The sequence below is a fragment of the Pelobates fuscus genome, chromosome 3 (genome assembly GCF_036172605.1).
Source record: "Pelobates fuscus isolate aPelFus1 chromosome 3, aPelFus1.pri, whole genome shotgun sequence".
In the NCBI taxonomy this organism is placed as follows: Eukaryota; Metazoa; Chordata; class Amphibia; order Anura; family Pelobatidae; genus Pelobates; species Pelobates fuscus.
In genome coordinates, this window is record NC_086319.1 from 110,017,964 (window position 1) to 110,035,967 (window position 18,004).

At 40.3% G+C, this 18,004-nt stretch overlaps 1 protein-coding gene across 1 annotated transcript in view; it reads left to right on the forward strand.

The window, feature by feature from the left end:
* Positions 1-18,004, forward strand: part of SEPTIN8 (septin 8) — a 98,648-nt gene that overhangs the window by 80,120 nt on the left and 524 nt on the right. The window lies entirely within an intron of this gene.

Genomic DNA, 18,004 nt, shown 5'->3' on the forward strand with positions numbered 1-18,004 from the left:
ACTCTGGTGTGGGACTTACTATGGTGCACACTAAGATTCCACAAGGTTGCCTGAATGGCATTATCCAATGCCTGGCTCCATTAGGCATAGAGGTCTGTTGGTTTCTAACATTCGGTAATAATACATTGACCTCAATATATTTATTGCAATAAGTGTAATCCAGATTATGCTTTTCATTGAAAAGAAAAAAAAATGCAGTTCTAAAAATAATGAAGTTGAGTGGACTGGATGTATGATATATACACACACATTCCACACTGCATTAAGAAAGTATATAGACTCCTTTGTTTTTTTCACTGCAACCCTATGCTGCATTTGTTTACAAGCTTTTTTTTTTTTTCCTTTCACGAGCCTACACTTAACCCCTTCAGGACGGAGTCAATAGTGCACGTTCTGATCAAAACAAAACGTAAACAAAAACTAGAATTTGCGCTATATGTCTGTTCACCCGTAGTTCCCCTCTTTCAAATTATATGCACCCACACTTATTATATATCATTTTGTTCAGGAGAAACAGGGCTTTAATTTATCATTAACTATTCATATATGGAACATAATTTATTATGAATAATTTTTTTTTTTTTTAAATTTGCATTTCCGTCTGACATTTTAACTGTGAATGTCATAATACTGTTAGGTTTTACTGCGAAAACATGCACATATTTGTAATCGGCGATGTGTCACGAGTACAACAGTACCCCCCATTAACAGGTTTTGTTGTTTTGGAAAGTTACAGGGTCAAATATAGAACGTTCCATTTTCAAATTGAAATTTTCCAGATTAGTAATGTTACCTTTGAGACTGTGTGGTAGCCAGGAATGAGAATTACCCCCATAATGGCATAGCATTTGAAAAAGTAGACAAGCCAAGGTATTGAAAGTGGCGTATGTTTAGTCTTTTTTAGTAGCCACTTAGTCACAAACACTGGCCAAAGTTAGCGTTCATATTTGTTTTTGTGTGAAAAAAGCAAAAAACTAATATTTGGCCAGGGTTTGTGACTAAGTGGCTACTAAGAAAGACTGGACATACCCCACTTGCAATACCTCGGGTTGTCTAATTTTGCAAATGGTATGCCATCATGGGGGTAATTCTCATTCCTGGGCTACCATACGCTCTCAAAGGCAACATAACCAATCTGGCAAATCTCAATGTGAAAAAAATGAAATGCAAGCCTTATATGTGACTCTCTAACTTTCCAAAACACCATAAAACCTGTACATGGGGGGTACTGTTATTCTTGGGAGACTTCACTAAACACATATTAGTGTTTTAAAACCGTAAAACATATTACAACAATAATATAGACCATAAAAGTGCAGTTCGCTTGTAAAAAAATGCTAAAAACTTCACTTTTACTTAAAATATCATCGTTGTAATACAATTTACCAGTTTGAAACACTAATATTTGAGTTCAGCGAAGTCTCCCGAGTAAAACAGTACCCCCTATGTACAGGTTTTATGGTGTCTTGGAGAGTTACAGGATCAAATATAGTGCTTGCGAATTAAATTCTCTGCACTTTCTCACTGTGTTTTCAGGCATGTCAATCAAATTTAATTAAATCACATAATTATGTTAAAAGATTATTTAAATATACACTTGGAATTTTAATATATATGCATTTATAGGTATTTAAATTCTACGTGTATACTAATGTAATCTTTTATGTAATATGTATTTATCTATATATATATTTGCGGTTATTTTATTTTAATTATACGTATACATACATATTATATATATATATATAGGAAACATGGGGGGATGGTTGCACTCACCTAAACATGCTTAAATGGGGTGCTGCTGGGGGCCATATTGTGTATTTATTATATATATATATATATATATATATATATATACACAGGGAGTGCAGAATTATTAGGCAAGTTGTATTTTTGAGGATTAATTTTATTATTGAACAACAACCATGTTCTCAATGAACCCAAAAAACTCATATCAAAGCTGAATATTTTTGGAAGTAGTTTAGTTTGTTTTAGCTATTTTAGGGGGATATCTGTGTGTGCAGGTGACTATTACTGTGCATAATTATTAGGCAACTTAACAAAAAACAAATATATACCCATTTCAATTATTTATTTTTACCAGTGAAACCAATATAACATCTCAACATTCACATTTACATTTCTGACATTCAAAAACAAAACAAAAACAAATCAGTGACCAATATAGCCACCTTTCTTTGCAAGGACACTCAAAAGCCTGCCATCCATGGATTCCGTCAGTGTTTTGATCTGTTCACCATCAACATTGCGTGCAGAAGCAACCACAGCCTCCCAGACACTGTTCAGAGAGGTGTACTGTTTTCCCTCCTTGTAAATCTCACATTTGATGATGGACCACAGGTTCTCAATGGGGTTCAGATCAGGTGAACAAGGAGGCCATGTCATTAGATTTTCTTCTTTTATACCCTTTCTTGCCAGCCACGCTGTGGAGTACTTGGACGCGTGTGATGGAGCATTGTCCTGCATGAAAATCATGTTTTTCTTGAAGGATGCAGACTTCTTCCTGTACCACTGCTTGAAGAAGGTGTCTTCCAGAAACTGGCAGTAGGACTGGGAGTTGAGCTTGACTCCATCCTCAACCCGAAAAGGCCCCACAAGCTCATCTTTGATGATACCAGCCCAAACCAGTACTCCACCTCCACCTTGCTGGTGTCTGAGTCGGACTGGAGCTCTCTGCCCTTTACCAATCCAGCCACGGGCCCATCCATCTGGCCCATCAAGACTCACTCTCATTTCATCAGTCCATAAAACCTTAGAAAAATCAGTCTTGAGATATTTCTTGGCCCAGATTTCAGCTTGTGTGTCTTGTTCAGTGGTGGTCGTCTTTCAGCCTTTCTTACCTTGGCCATGTCTCTGAGTATTGCACACCTTGTGCTTTTGGGCACTCCAGTGATGTTGCAGCTCTGAAATATGGCCAAACTGGTGGCAAGTGGCATCTTGGCAGCTGCACGCTTGACTTTTCTCAGTTCATGGGCAGTTATTTTGCGCCTTGGTTTTTCCACACGCTTCTTGCGACCCTGTTGACTATTTTGAATGAAACGCTTGATTGTTCAATGATCACGCTTCAGAAGCTTTGCAATTTTAAGAGTGCTGCATCCCTCTGCAAGATATCTCACTATTTTTGACTTTTCTGAGCCTGTCAAGTCCTTCTTTTGACCCATTTTGCCAAAGAAAAGGAAGTTGCCTAATTATGCACACCTGATATAGGGTGTTGTCATTAGACCACACCCCTTCTCATTACAGAGATGCACATCACCTAATATGCTTGATTGGTAGTAGGCTTTCGAGCCTATACAGCTTGGAGTAAGACAACATGCATAAAGAGGATGATGTGGTCAAAATACTCATTTGCCTAATAATTCTGCACTCCCTGTATAATATATACATATTATATATATGTAACATCATTCTAAGTGTATTTTAATATTAATATATATATACTTATATTAATATTAAAATACACTTTGTATGACGTTACATATATATACATATTATAAATATATTTTAATTTTACACATGTTAAGTTTACACATGTTACACATGTATATTTTTTTTACTTTCCCACCAGCAGGGGGACTGTCTGATATTTCAAACAGTCCCCCTGCTGGCAGATCCACAGCCATCTTTAGGGGGCCATGTGATCGCTCTTTGAGAGTGATCACATGGCTCCCGGGGGCCTCATTTGCCAGTGGGGGGCTGCCTGGGCTGTCAGGCAGCCCCCCAGAAGAGGATCGCGGCAGAGGTGAGTACACCTCTCCTCCTGGGGGCTTAAGCCGTTACGACGTACCATGCCGTCGCAACGGCTTTAAAGCCCATTTAATGCGGGACGGCATGGTACGTCGTAACGGCGTTAAGGGGTTAATATCAGAAGACCATGTTTTAAATTATATTTTTATAATAAGAAACTGAAATGTTACATTGACATAAGTATTCAAACACTTTGCTATGACACTTGAAATTCAGATGAGATGCATCCCATTTCTATGGATCATCGAGATGTTTCTACACTTTGAAGTCTACCTGGGGCACATTAAATTAACTGGACATGATTTAGAAAGGCACACACCTGTCTATATATGTTCCCACAGTTGTAAATGCATATCAGAGCAAAAGCCAAGCCATAAGGTCAAAGGAACTGCCTGGAGAGAAAAAACTGTGTCAAGCCACAAATTTGGGGGATCCTACAAAAAAAAAAAAAAATGCAAGCCCGATTGAAGGGTCCCACAAGCACAATGGCCTCCATAATTCTTAAATGGAAGAAGTTTGGAACAACCAGGCCTCTGTGTTGAGGGGGAGCTGAACACAGAAGCTCAGATATCCTTAATGAAAACCTGGGCCAGAGGTTCACCTTTTAACAGAACAATGACCCTAACCACAGAGCCAACGTAACGCAAGAGTGGATTTGGGACAACTCTAAATGTATTTCCTTGGGTGACCAGCTGGTGCACGTACTTAAACCTTATCAAACATCTCTGGAGAGACCTGAAAGTGGCTGTCCACTGAAAAAGTTTGAAAGGACTAGGGGAGATGAGTGTCAGAAACAACCAATATCCAGGCGTGCAACATTGCATTATACTAAACTATAACTAATTGCTGCTAAAGTTCTCCAACTAAGTGCTAGACTTGTGCACATATGAGTTGTAGCTGCTACAAATGAATCAAATGCCTTTTCATTTGAGGCAAAACAAACAATCCGTCCAGGATTTACTTAGGGAGTCTTATTCATTGAATAAGACACCACAGGTAAATCCCAGATGGATCCCATTCATTCTGCCACAGACAGGCATTCGTAGCAGGTTTAACTCATTTGAGCACTAGTCTACCAAGTAATGACCTAAGGGTCTGAATACTTATATTAATGTGATATTTCAGGATGTAAATATAGGTCAATGGTGTAAAAAAAAACACACTTTTTGCTTTGCCATTATGCGGTATGGAGTATAGATTGGTGTGAAAAAAAAATAATTTTGGGGCTGCAACATTAAAAAAAAGTGGTCTGAATAATTTGTGAATACACTGTATGTATATATAAGTGTTTAGGATAAATGTGTTTTAGAAATTAGTAAAAGATGCATTGGTCTTGTTTGTATTGCATTGTATGGTTTTGAAAACATCACAGATCGTTTAATACAGTTAAAACAATATATATCCACATGGACTATTGCATTCACAAAAGTACGTTTGTAGGCAGAACAGAGTCACTGGATCAAAGTTTTTCTGTACTCCAACTCACAATACTCTGTTATAAAGAGCAAACAGTGCAACATTGTATGGTATATAACCAAAAAACAATTTTGTACTCACAAATATAGGAAAGTAAAAAAGGCACATCATTAACACAAAGGATCCGCTGGAAGGAGCTTCGACCTATTCCATGAAAATGCACCAATAACAAAATTTTAAAAATATACAATAACCCAGTGTTTATACTTATTTGGATTATTTGTGCATTGTGTATGGGCAGGAGAGCAAATTCAGATTTTTTGTTAATTAAAAAAAATAAATAAAAATAACTTAATACCACCCCCCCCCCCCCCCTCCCCTGCTTTCCTTTGGCTGGGATGGGGGACAGTACTAAACCCTGGTGATCCAGTGGGGAAGCCCTGGTGGTGCTAGTGGTTAGAGTGAGCTCTAGCTTGCAGCTCATGCTAGAGTTCACCCGTGTGAGATTTGTAGCGTTGCCATGGTAACCGCAGCAACACTCCGAGCACACGAGAAGAGAACCCGGCGGAGCTGCAGGTTAGGGCTCCTCCGGGTCCTCTCTCCCTCCCCTGCCAGCATTACAGTTCTAGCTGGACTGTGAGGTAGATCTGAGGCATGGTTCCTGGTGCTATGATTATGTGATTAGCAGCGGAAAAACAGTAATTTTACTTACCGTAAATTCCTTTTTTCTTTGTATAGTGGCAGTATTCACAAGTGGGATGTTCCTTCCGGTCTTGGACAAGAAGCTCCCCCTTCTTTTAGATTTATAGCTGTGCTCCGCCTGCTGCCTCTATAAAGCCTGTAAGCCCTGAACACTCACCAGTAATAAAAAAAAGAACCAAACGGAGACCGAGTAATGCAAATTCATTTAATCCACATCAAAGCGGAGGGAAAGCCAGTACTGCCACTATACAAAGAAAAAAGGAATTTACGGTAAGTAAAATTACTGTTTTTCCCTTCGTATAATGGCAGTACTCACAAGTGAGATATAGCAAGATCCCTGCAACAAAATAAAGGGTGGGAACTCAGCAGGCCACAGCTTGCAGCACCTTACGCCCAAAAGCAGCCTCAGATGATGAGAATATGTCCAGCCTATAATGCTTGATAAAGGTATGTAATGAAGACCAGGTAGCCGCTTTGCAGATGTCTTCAGGTGATGCTGCTGCTTTTTCAGCCCAGGAGGTCGCCATAGCCCTAGTAGAATGAGCTTTTAATGGGAATCTAAGAGGAATCCCTTTAAGGTGATAAGCCAACCTGATGGTATTTGTCAGCCATCTAGCTAACGAGGGTCCGGAGACAGCACCAACCTTACATTTGCCTTGAAAGTAGACAAAGAGATGATCTGAGGATCTAAACTCCTGAGACTTCCGAAGGTAGATCCTTCAGGGATCTCCTAACATCCAGAAGATGCCACTTTCTTTCCAGATCTGATGTAGGTGATTGACAAAAGGCTGGCAGAATAATAGGCTGGTTAATCGCAGCACTTGATATAACCTTGGGCAAAAAGGAAGGCCTGGGATGCAGTACCACCTTTTCTTGATGAAATATGGTGAACTCCGGAGAAGAAGAGAGTTCGGATCTCACCTATTCTCCTAGCGGAGTTGATAGCCACCAGGAAGGCAGTCTTTAAGGTAAGCAGCTTGATGGGGACTTGAAGTAATGGTTCAAACGGTGGTTCACAAAGGGCTTGAAGAACCAGACACAAATCCTAGGTAGGAAAAGGAACCAGATTGGGAGGCCTCTTCAACCGTATGGACTTAATAAACCTTCGTACAAGCATGTTTGAGGCAATGTCACGAACCAGGAAGTGACTAAGAGCTGAAATCTGGCCTTTGAGCGTAGATACCCCTAAGCCGGCTACAAACCCATCTTGCAAAAAGGAAAGAATAACAGGGATTGAGGCTTTGGCAGGATCCGAACCCCGAAGTGAACACCAGGTTCTGAACTTCATCCAAACCCTGAAATAAATTTTCGAAGTGGACAAGCGGACAGAGGACAGCAAAACATCACATAAATGGTCAGAAAGACCATGACCTTGAAGGATCATCCTTGCAGCAACCATGCCGTCAGGTGAAACATCTCCAGGGTTTCTACGGGAAGAGTCACATTCTCTAAAATGTGAGAAGAAACTGGGAGATGCCAACGTGAGATGGTTATGTTTTCTACTTCTGAAAACCAACTTCTGTTCGGCCAGAAGGGTAGGACTGCCAAAATTCTTGCCTTCTCCCATCTTATTTTCTGAACAATCCGTGGTATAAGAGCGATAGGAGGGAAAACAGAAGCCATGTCGAAGTTCCAAGGGATCGAAAGACCATCTAGGACATCTGGGAAATCCCCTGTACGGAGAGAAGCAAATCTTTGTACTTTTCTGTTTCTCCTTGTGGCCAACAAATCTATCTCTGGCCTGCCGAAGCGAGAAACTCGCTTCAAGAAAACTTGGTTTGATAGCGCCCAGTCTGCCTGAGACCAATGGCTTCTGCTGAGGTCGTCTGCAATAATGTTTAGAGACCCTCTGATATGGGTGGCTGATATTGCGAGAAGATTCGCTTGGGCCCAGGACATTATGTGGTAGCAGAGATCTTGTAGAGCTTTTACCTTTGTGCCCCCTTGGTGATTCAAATAAGCCACCGTAGTGGCATTGTCAGACTGAATCCTCATTGACTGATTAGAGATGACTGAGCTGAAGGAAACCAGAGCCTTCCAAACCGCTTTTAATTCCCTGAAGTTTGAGGATGCGCATGCCTCTTCTCTGTTCCAAAGACCTTGATGGAACTGAGAACCTAGATGGGCGCCCCAACCCGTCTGGGAGGCATCTGTGGTTATCGTAATCCACTGTTTCTGTGCAAATGATAGGCCCTTGGAGATGTTGCTTCTGTCTTTCCACCAGTTCAGTTGTCTTTTCACCCCCTCGGATAGGTGGAAGGCAGAGTCTAGATCTTCCTGTTTTCGTGTCCATTGGGAAAGAATGTCCCATTGCAATGGTTTTGATGCTGCCTTTGCCCAGGCCACTGCCGGGATTGCAGAAGTGAGGAGGCCTAGTAACCTCATTGCATCCCTGATTGAGCTTAGGTTTTTTTGCAGCTTTGATACGGCTTTTAAAATCTTCAATTGTTTCTTTATTGGTAGAAAAAGAGAGAGGGACTGTGAGTCTACCCGAAGCCCCAAGAATTCTAGACTAAGTGACGGAGTCCAGGTTCAGGATCCAACAGTGATCTTTTAAAACCTTCATCGCAATCTTGAGATGAAGTTTTAGCAGTTGCCTTGATTGAGCTTTCAGGAACCAATCGTCCAGGTATGGAACAATCGAGATACCTTTGAGACGTAAAACTGCTGCTATGGGTGCCAGGATCTTTGTAAAAACTCGAGGAGCTGAGGACAGGCCAAAGGGAAGAGCCTTGAATTGCAAATGGAGAATCCTTCGCTTTCTTGTTAGAACCGTAAATCTGAGAAACTTCCGGGAAGATTCTGAAACCGGTTCATGGAGATAAGCATCTTTTAAATCTAACTTTGCCATGTAATCTCCCTTTTGTAAAATGTGCGTTACAGACAGAATACTTTCCATACGGAACTTCTGGTACGGTATGCAGGTGTTGACTTGTTTCAGGTCCAGGATCGGCCGAAAGGATCCATCTGGTTTATGAACCAGGAAAAGGCGTGAGTAAACTCCCTGAAATTCCCAATGTTTGGGTACCTTCTCTACCACATCTTTTCTTAAAAGAAGGAGCGCTTCTGTTAGGAGAGCCTCTGTTTTTACCCTTGAAGGATAGCTTGACAGTAGGAAGGATGGACGTGGTCTTGACAAAAACTTTATCCTGTAACTTTCTGACACGGTTCTTATAATCCACCCATTTGAAGTACTCTTTTTCCATTCGTGGGCGAAGAACCGAAGGCGTCCTCCCACTCTTTTGGCGTCAAAACTTCCTCTGTTTGTCTTGCCTGTTGGATTCTTGTCTAGACCACTAGCTGTTGTTCCCACCATGTTTGTGAAACCTGCGAAACCGCCCTTGGTAACGAAAGGACCGCTGACCCCTGTACTGAAATCTTTTATATCCCTGGGTTCTTGGTTCCAGAGGTAGGGCTTTCTTTGTATCCGACATCTGTTTAATAATGTCTTCTAAAGGAGTACCAAAAAGTTTGTTCCTCTCAAAGGGTAATTCACATAAGGCTGCCTTAGATGCTGAATCAGCTGTCCATGTTCGTAGCCAAAGCGCTCTTCTGGCTACTGCTGACAACCACATAATTCTTGCTGATAAACGAAGAAACTCCTCAGAGGCATCTGAAAGGAATTCATTGGATAGTTTCAGTAGGAACATGAGATGGGAAGGATCTGTATCGGATTTTCCCATAAGGGAATCTTCCAGGGCTTGTAGCCAAACGCTTTGAAGCTCTGAGAACCGCTGAACCTGCAATTTCAGCTCTGCACGGATATCCTGCAGCCTGGAAAATTCTTCTGCATGAAGTTTCGGCTTGTTTGTCCATTGGTTCTCTAAGACCTGAGACTTCTCCAATGGGTATAGTGGTTTTCTTTGACAGCTGGGCAATCTGAATATCCACTTCAGGAAAATCTTCCCATTTGTCTTCAGACTGTAGCTTGAACACCAGTTTAAAATGCTTTGAAATAAACGCACGTCTTTCAGGATTCTTCCATTCTCTATGAAGGATATCCAAAATTTTAGGAGACATTGGGAAACCTTTAACCTTACCCTTGGTATGTTCAGTTTCTTGTACAGCCGTCATTACTTCTTCAATAAATTTCTTCAGCTCTTCTGGTGGGAAGCCCTCCTCCACACTTGAAGCCAGGCTGGAAATATCCGAAGGGGAAGAAAAAGAGCCGTCAGACACAGAAGGAGATCTATTCCTCCTACGGTTTTTAGGCAGATTCTCTTGAATAGCCGGTTGTTTCTTTACAGAATCTTTAAAAGACTCAAATGTCTGGGACAAGTTTTCCTGAAACCAGCCCAGGAAGGATGCCATAGCTGTCTGTTTTGTTTTCTCTAGTAATTCTGAAGCGCACTGATTACATGTCTTTTTGCGACATCCGTCAGGTAGAGGTACAGCACATTCCAGACAACATAAATGCTTAGACTTGCTTGTGGCTTTTTTGGGGACAGATGTTGACATCTTGTCTTTATCTGCCTTATCCGGAGATATAGGGCTGGACATATCTGTGAAATACCAGAATAGTAAATAATAAAATACATTAATTGAAGCATGCATAAGCATAGGTGAATAAAAGGAGAGTTTAAAGAGTTAAACCTCACCTTAAACCACCTAAAGTCCGTGTAGGAGGGCTGGTAACACGGAGAAACAGAACTGTACACCCACCCTTGGAGTAAGAAAGGTTCTGCACAGCTTTATATTCAAAAATTTTGAATTTGGCGCAAACACCTTCTTGCGCATGCGCAGTAGCGCGATTCCGTGTTCAGGTGGAACGCAACGCCTCCCGGGCGTGCGTTCCACCGCTGTGCGCATGCATAAAGCCACGAGGAGGACCGCCCGGGAACTCAATGAGCAAGCCACATAAATAGCAGTACCCGGTCGCGTTCCGTAACGAGAGACCGGAAGTACTGTGCCACTCAGATCCTGCCCGGGGAGCTATCGGGCACTAACCTCCTCGATCAGCAGCCTGTGCTGATCGCACCATTCTCCACCAGACCGGGGGAAACCTGTCCGTCCCGTTTGCCGGGACAAGAAGAACTGGTGAGTGTTCAGGGCTTCCAGGCTTTATAGAGGCAGCAGGCGGAGCACAGCTATAAATCTAAAAGAAGGGGTAGCTTCTTGTCCAAGACTGGAAGGAACATCCCACTTGTGAGTACTGCCACTATACGAAGGGAAAAAGATCTTGCGGTGCCTGAACCGCTGGTCTAAAGTGTTTTTAGAAGAAGAAAAAAAAAAAAAAAGTTAGACACAACAGGGTAATCCCTAAATCCTGGACTGGTAAGGGGTACTTGAGGGCTGGGTTTGGAACCCGTTCTAAAAGTATTTTTATGCCCTGCACTTTATCCCCAGCCCAGACATTTTGTGGCTGTCCAATAACAGACTTCCCAATGCATCTTAAAGGACCACTATAGGCACCCAGACCACTTCAGCTTAATGAAGTGGTCTGGATGCCAGGTCCATCTAGGATTAACCCTTTCTGCTGTAAACATAGCCGTTTCAGAGTAACGGCTATGTTTACCTATGTGTTAATCCAGCCTCTAACTGTGATTTTCACAGTGAGAAGACGCCAGCATCCATAGGAAAGCATTGAGAATGCTTTCCTATGAGACTGGCTGAATGCGCGTGCGGCTCTTGCCGCGCATGCGAATTCAGCCGATGACATCAGAAGAGGGAGGATAGTCCCAGCGCTGGAAAAAAGGTAAGGGATTAACCCCTTCAGCCCGGCAGGAGTGGGACCTTCAGGGCACTATAGTGGTCCTTTAATGAAAGGCCTTGCAAGGCAGGTGCTCTGAGAAATTGCCTTACTCCTGAGGTTATCTCAACTAAACTACACAAATAGGAAGTAACAGAATGGTTGACTAAATGAGAGCCAGTGGGTTGTAACAAGATTAATTCTTAAAAAGTGACCATTTCTTTTGAAGAGTATGTCCTCTTTAGCTTGCTGAAATGCATTGGAAAATAAAGCAAAAGTCCTTTAGGAGTCCTGAGTATCCCTTTAAGGGCATTTCTTAATTTTGAAATGTCAGCTGTTTATTAGCTAGTTACCCAATTTGGTATCCTTACACATGGCAATCCCACATAATGATCCCATGTTTGTGTTATATTGACTGTTTTGAAATTTCAAATAATTTTTCTATTCATGAAATTTCCATAAATAATTTTTGTTGACAGTAAGTTATGTAACTACAGTATTGTAGCTGCTCCCTTTATATCTTTAGTTGCTAAATAGATATTAAAAACGTTTGCCTGTATTTAGATCATATTAGACTCCAACATATTTCTGTAAATCCTGTTCATCAAAACACAAAACTCACAAAATATTTTTTTTAAAGTTAAGACATTTATTAGAAAAAAAAAAACTCACAGCAATGTTTAAAGAAACATTTTACAATAGATTCTGCCTTCTATTCATTTAAAAAACACAAAAATAAAAACCACACACACACACACACACACACACACCATGGTCATGCCTGTTCGACTTTACAAAGAATAAGAGTTATTCAGAATAGATATATCAAATAAAATAAAAAAGTGCTTACACAAAATCTCAATAAAATAAACATTACATCTGAAATAAATATGTACAAAATTACAAAACTGAAAAGTAATTCAGGCGCCCAAAAAAAATAAAATTAAAATATGCATATAAAAAAAAAAAGTTAATTGTAAAAATTGACTTGGCTTAATAGGAGCAATTAATGTTGTCCTACCAACACCTCTTCAAACCAGGAAGAATATTATAATTAGATACATGAATTCCTCATATTCCCTGTAAGAATCACCGTGTCCCTAGCAATCTATGAGATTGATATATTAACAGTACAGCTATAATCTTCCACATTTAAAGGGCTGTATGTTTGGCTTGTACTGTGCAAAATATGTATAGCTTTGAACATGCACATTAAAATTGAGTGTTCTTACCATAACCACTACATTATGTTGCCTAGAGAGCCTTGGCACCATCATCTGGCTTCATATCAAATGCGTAGGAGCAGTGTGATATAAACCTAGGAATTTTTTGTTTTGAAATTAAATGGTGAAGAGGCACATTAGCTACCATAACCACTACAGTGAGCTTAGTGTACCATATTACTTTAAGTTCATCTGAGCAGTGAGCTAGGTCATCCATGTTTAGCATATGAGCTTGTATATAATGCAAAAACAGGTGTCTGGAGTATATTTAAAATGGTATTAAATGAGAGCTAGGGACACATGAGATTTGCCCCCCACAAGGCCATTTTCTTACCCGGTATTGGATATACAAATAAAAAAATAATTCTGTATATATCTCTACCGTAATCACATTTCACAGAATGATTTATTCATTCAAACAAAATGAATAAAAAGAAATTAAAAAAGCGTTCATTCTTCCACTTGGAATTCTTAAACAATGCTGGCCAGATTAGCCAAAATGGATTTGTATAACTTCAAACTGGAGTTAGTTTATTTTATTTGCTTGACAAATTCCATGGCATATGGCTTTATTAAATGTCCATGAGCACCGATTTTGAGATATATATTTAAAGTAAAAAATGTATCCAGGTACATAGATAAGTGCTCTAGTTTTCATTACTATATCAATACTACAGTATAAAGGAGAAAAATACATTTATATACACACACAGTATAAAACCAAAAAAAGTGCATGCCCAATTGGCAAATACAGTTTACAGTGAGAAATACAATATGAAAAAAAATAATAAAAAAATAAAATATATATATATACACACACACACACACAGGGCTACATTTTTCCACTCACCTATTAGCCATTGGAGAGCAAAAATTCAGCCTTGGCAAGTAGAAATTCTCCCCTGATGAGTATGCCTATTCAAAGCTTGCAGTGGCAAGTTACTTTTTGGCCTGTCTTGTAGCATAGGACCTGACATTTTGAGCCCTGCATATATTTACACACTTTAGTATCTATGTAGACCAGGGATAGGCAACCTTCGGCACTCCAGAGGTTGTGGACTACATTCCCCATAATGCGGCAAAGCATATGGAGTGCCGAAAGTTGACTATGCCTGATGTAGACACACTCTTGTATGTCAACACCCCCCCTCTACCTCCTTCGCCCCCCCCCCCCCAAAAAAAAGTATGCTATAGTGTTGCGTCTAACATACATGAAGTTAAACCAAACACTACAGAGTATTCTTTCGCCTATATTGTACACAATACAGTTTAATAAAACAGTAATAATATAAACTAATAATAAAAGCAAGATTAATGGATGGATGGAGAACACACAAAGTAACCGTGTGGGCAGTAACCGTTCTGAGCAGCCAAAGTATTCGTGCACATTATAGGAATGTTCCAGCGAACCTGGGTTGCATTTTACCCAATACCTTTAAAAAGAACACTATATATAGAATATATAAAATCCCTGAGTGTTAATTTATAGCTTATATTTAAACATCTGTATAAGGCTCAGTACTGTATTTCAAAAAGTAAACTAGCTTTTGGTAGCTAATTGTATCTTGGGAAATAGTCAATTGGGTTATTTAAAGAGGACAATTCAAAATGAGTTTTGATTAGTTTTTGTCCTGACCTGACTGACATTCTCCATTTCCCCCTCCCTGTTATATATTGAAAACAACTTCAATAACCTGGATTGGGGCAAGAAAAAACAATAAAAAAATAAAATAAAAACACTCCACACATGTATCATACAGAACACTGTACCAAATGAGCATGTCACAAGAACATCATCTCCTTCCCCCAAAGAATCTCTTATTAGATTATCTTTGGCAGCAGAAAGACCAGAAATTTGGCAAGTCCATTAGCTGTAACCTTTCAGTACAAGCAATAGTTTATTTTCCTGTATTGCTTTTGGATCCTTATTCGGTTCCTATTTCCTTTGGCACAGACCTGGTACCTCCTAATTTAATGAAGGGTACAATACGATGAGGCATTGAAAGCCGCCTCCTCTGTGCCTTCTTCACTGTACAGATACTTGAATCCATCATAAAACTCTGTCTCCATTATATCCTGATGAGCTGACTCTGAGGCACTGGTGAGAGGATCTTGGAAAGGCTTGCTCATTTTTTGTCTAACGACAGTCACAGCCTGTGCATTGCACCCTTCAGGAGAAGATATATTAGCCCTTTTCTTTGACCGAACAGCTTTGCTAGTAGAAATAAAAACATACACCGAGTTGGATGGCATTAGCATTTCAAGGTGACGGTCAATCATTTCCTTACAGTTGATAAAATCTGCACTTTCAATCTGAAAAGAGAAAAAAACTGCTAAATTAGGTCAGTTGAAATTTCTTAAAGAGGTTCAGTTAGTTAGCCATATGTAACCATTTCCGGATTGCCTCAGATCAAGACAGGTATTCATAAACAGTCATACCTTTTTCTAAAAGTTTAGAATTTGTTTTTTAAGTGTCATATTTTCCTCAATCCATATACTTTTCTTTTCTTGACTCATCTGACCAGCTGCTGCTTAAAGGAACACTATAGGGTCATGAACACAAACATGTATTCCTGACCCTATTGTGTTAAAACCACCATCTAGCCCCCCCCCCCCCGATCTCCCTTGCCTCCCTACATATAGTAAAATCTTACTTGTTTTCAAATCTGCAGTTACTGCTTCTGCCGACATCATCAGAAGTGGTGGTCTGAGCCAATCACAATGCTTCCCCATAGATTGGCTGAGACTGTCACGAAGGCAGATAAGGGGCAGAGCCAGCACAAGTCAAACACAGCCCTGGCCAATCAGTATCTCCTCATAGAGATAAACTGAATCAATGAATCTCTATGAGGAAAGTTCAGCGTCTCCGTGCAGAGGGTGGAGACACTGAATGATAGTGCCCCAGGAAGCACCTCTAGCAGCCATCTGAAGAGTGGCCAGTGGAGTTATCACTAAGCTGCAATGTAAAGACAGTATTTACTGCAAAAAGCCTGAAGGGAATGATTCAACTCACCAGAACAAATGCAATAAGCTGTAGTTGTTCTCGTGACTACAGTGTCCCTATAGTGCAGTTTCCCAATCACAGCGGCAGGCAAATTAGGTTAAGCAGCAGTTGATCAAATAACAGTAAAGTCTATTTTGAGCTGTCTAAGCAGCCATGTTAGTCTTTCTGCTGACCTAACTCTTCTAAGACATAGGAGCACACAAATACTAAATAAAAAGTTTTTTTTTTGGAGACAAAATATGATATATCTAACTAGATATATCCATCAGGGCGTGACAAATTTGCTTTGAATCTAGGAGCCAGCTTTAATTATAAAAAAAAAAAAAGTTAGGAGCCTTTTTTTTCCCCCCAATGACAAAAATACTATTCTTAAAGGAACACTATAGTCACCAGAAGCACTGTAGTGGTTCCGGTTTCTAGAGCCTGTTCCTGCAGGCTTTTCAATTTAAACACAGCCTTTGCAAAAAAACATTGATTTCTTGCATCTCTGTGAGGAGATGCCAATCGGCGCAGCATTTTGCTGTGCATGCTCAATAGCTTCCCAACACATTCCTATGGAAAAGCAATAACTAAGCTGAGATCAAGATTGATAATTCAGCTATGAGGCAATCCAGCTGTAGCAACACTGGCACACCATTTGGAAAAGGTAAGTAAAAACCACCATTCCCATGTGATTGTCTGTCTGTGTCTAGGTTTAGGTCACCAGCTCACCTCCAGAGACATTTTTTATTATTTGATACACTCAAATAGATATACACATACAGATTCATAGATACACACAGACAAGTACACATACAAATATACACACACAGAGAAAAAAAATAAATACATAATTTTATCCACCCTCCTGTTTCCTACCTTGTGGGCACAGGTGGGGGGCTTTCCTGTGGTCTAGTGGGATTGGGCAGCAGCATGTTACAGAGGGGCTGGATGTGGCTGATGGTAGTGAGCTGCCGCTGGTCCAGACTCCCCTCCTGTCTATCCCCATGCAACTCTCTGTGCACTTGGGATGAAGATAGGGAACTGAACTACTTCCTCCCAGCGCTGAACCAGTGCAGGGGAATGGGAGGGTGGGCAGTTCTGCGGAGTGGGGCAGGCAACGAGCAGAGCAATCTTTATCTGGTTCCCTGCGCAGCCTGTAATTCCCCTGCGCAGCCTCAGTGCCCTACAAAATTGTTACAGTTCTTTACTTCCTTCCAGCGCGCAGAGATCAAGAGGCAAGAGGAAGAGGTAACTTGTTGACATATCTCAGGCGCCAGGACAAAATTCGCCATGAAGCCTAAGATTTGTTGAGCCCTATACATAAAAAAAAATAAAATAAAAAAATAATAAAAAAAAATGAATATTTAAAAAACCAAAGTTTGAGCAAATACACTCCAAACCAGTGACCAATGGCAAAGAGCAAGGCACGAAAACAAATTTACCCACCCCCATGTTTCAACGAACAACCTCTCAATGGTAGAGTGGTTCCATTTATTTTTTGTGCTCTGCTCCTTCTGCCATTTTATCAAATTTACTTTTAATTTGCAAAATGTTAAATTCAATAGAATTCCTGACAATTCAGTAGTGCTCACCCTTGTTTAATAGAATTAACCAGTTAAATACACTTCATAAATATACAAGCAAAACATTTAAAAATGTTAGGCCAGACATTCTAGTGGATCACCCTGAAACAGATTTTCTTTCCTACATATTTACTGCCACAGCCATAAAAAACATCCTTATCCAAGCTTGATCATATTAGGAAAATTATTTGGTACCTTTTCTCTGTAAAGCGGATTACTTACAATTTAGGACAGTAAAATACTCAAAAGGTTTCTGAAACTTGGCACATTGGAAGCTTCCTCCCACCACCCATAAATTGCATTAGACCAATTTCAGCTTCCTTTGATACTCAGCCAGGTGCTCCTCCCCATACCACAATTTATTCCTATTGCATTTTCTAACATACAGTTTTGCCACAATGGCATCAAATTGACTAAGTCCAACATGTCACATAGCCGTTTCCTTGGATAACCACAAGGAGGTGAGAATGCAAGTTTCCAGCCTTTGCAGCTACTAACTGATGTTATACACGGTTGATCGTGTTTTACGTATAAATTATAGAGCAGAGGAACAACTACTATCCCCTTGAGATTGCAGCCTCCTGCAATGATGTGATGATAATGTGACAATGCAGTGCAACACTTTCATGCTTACCTT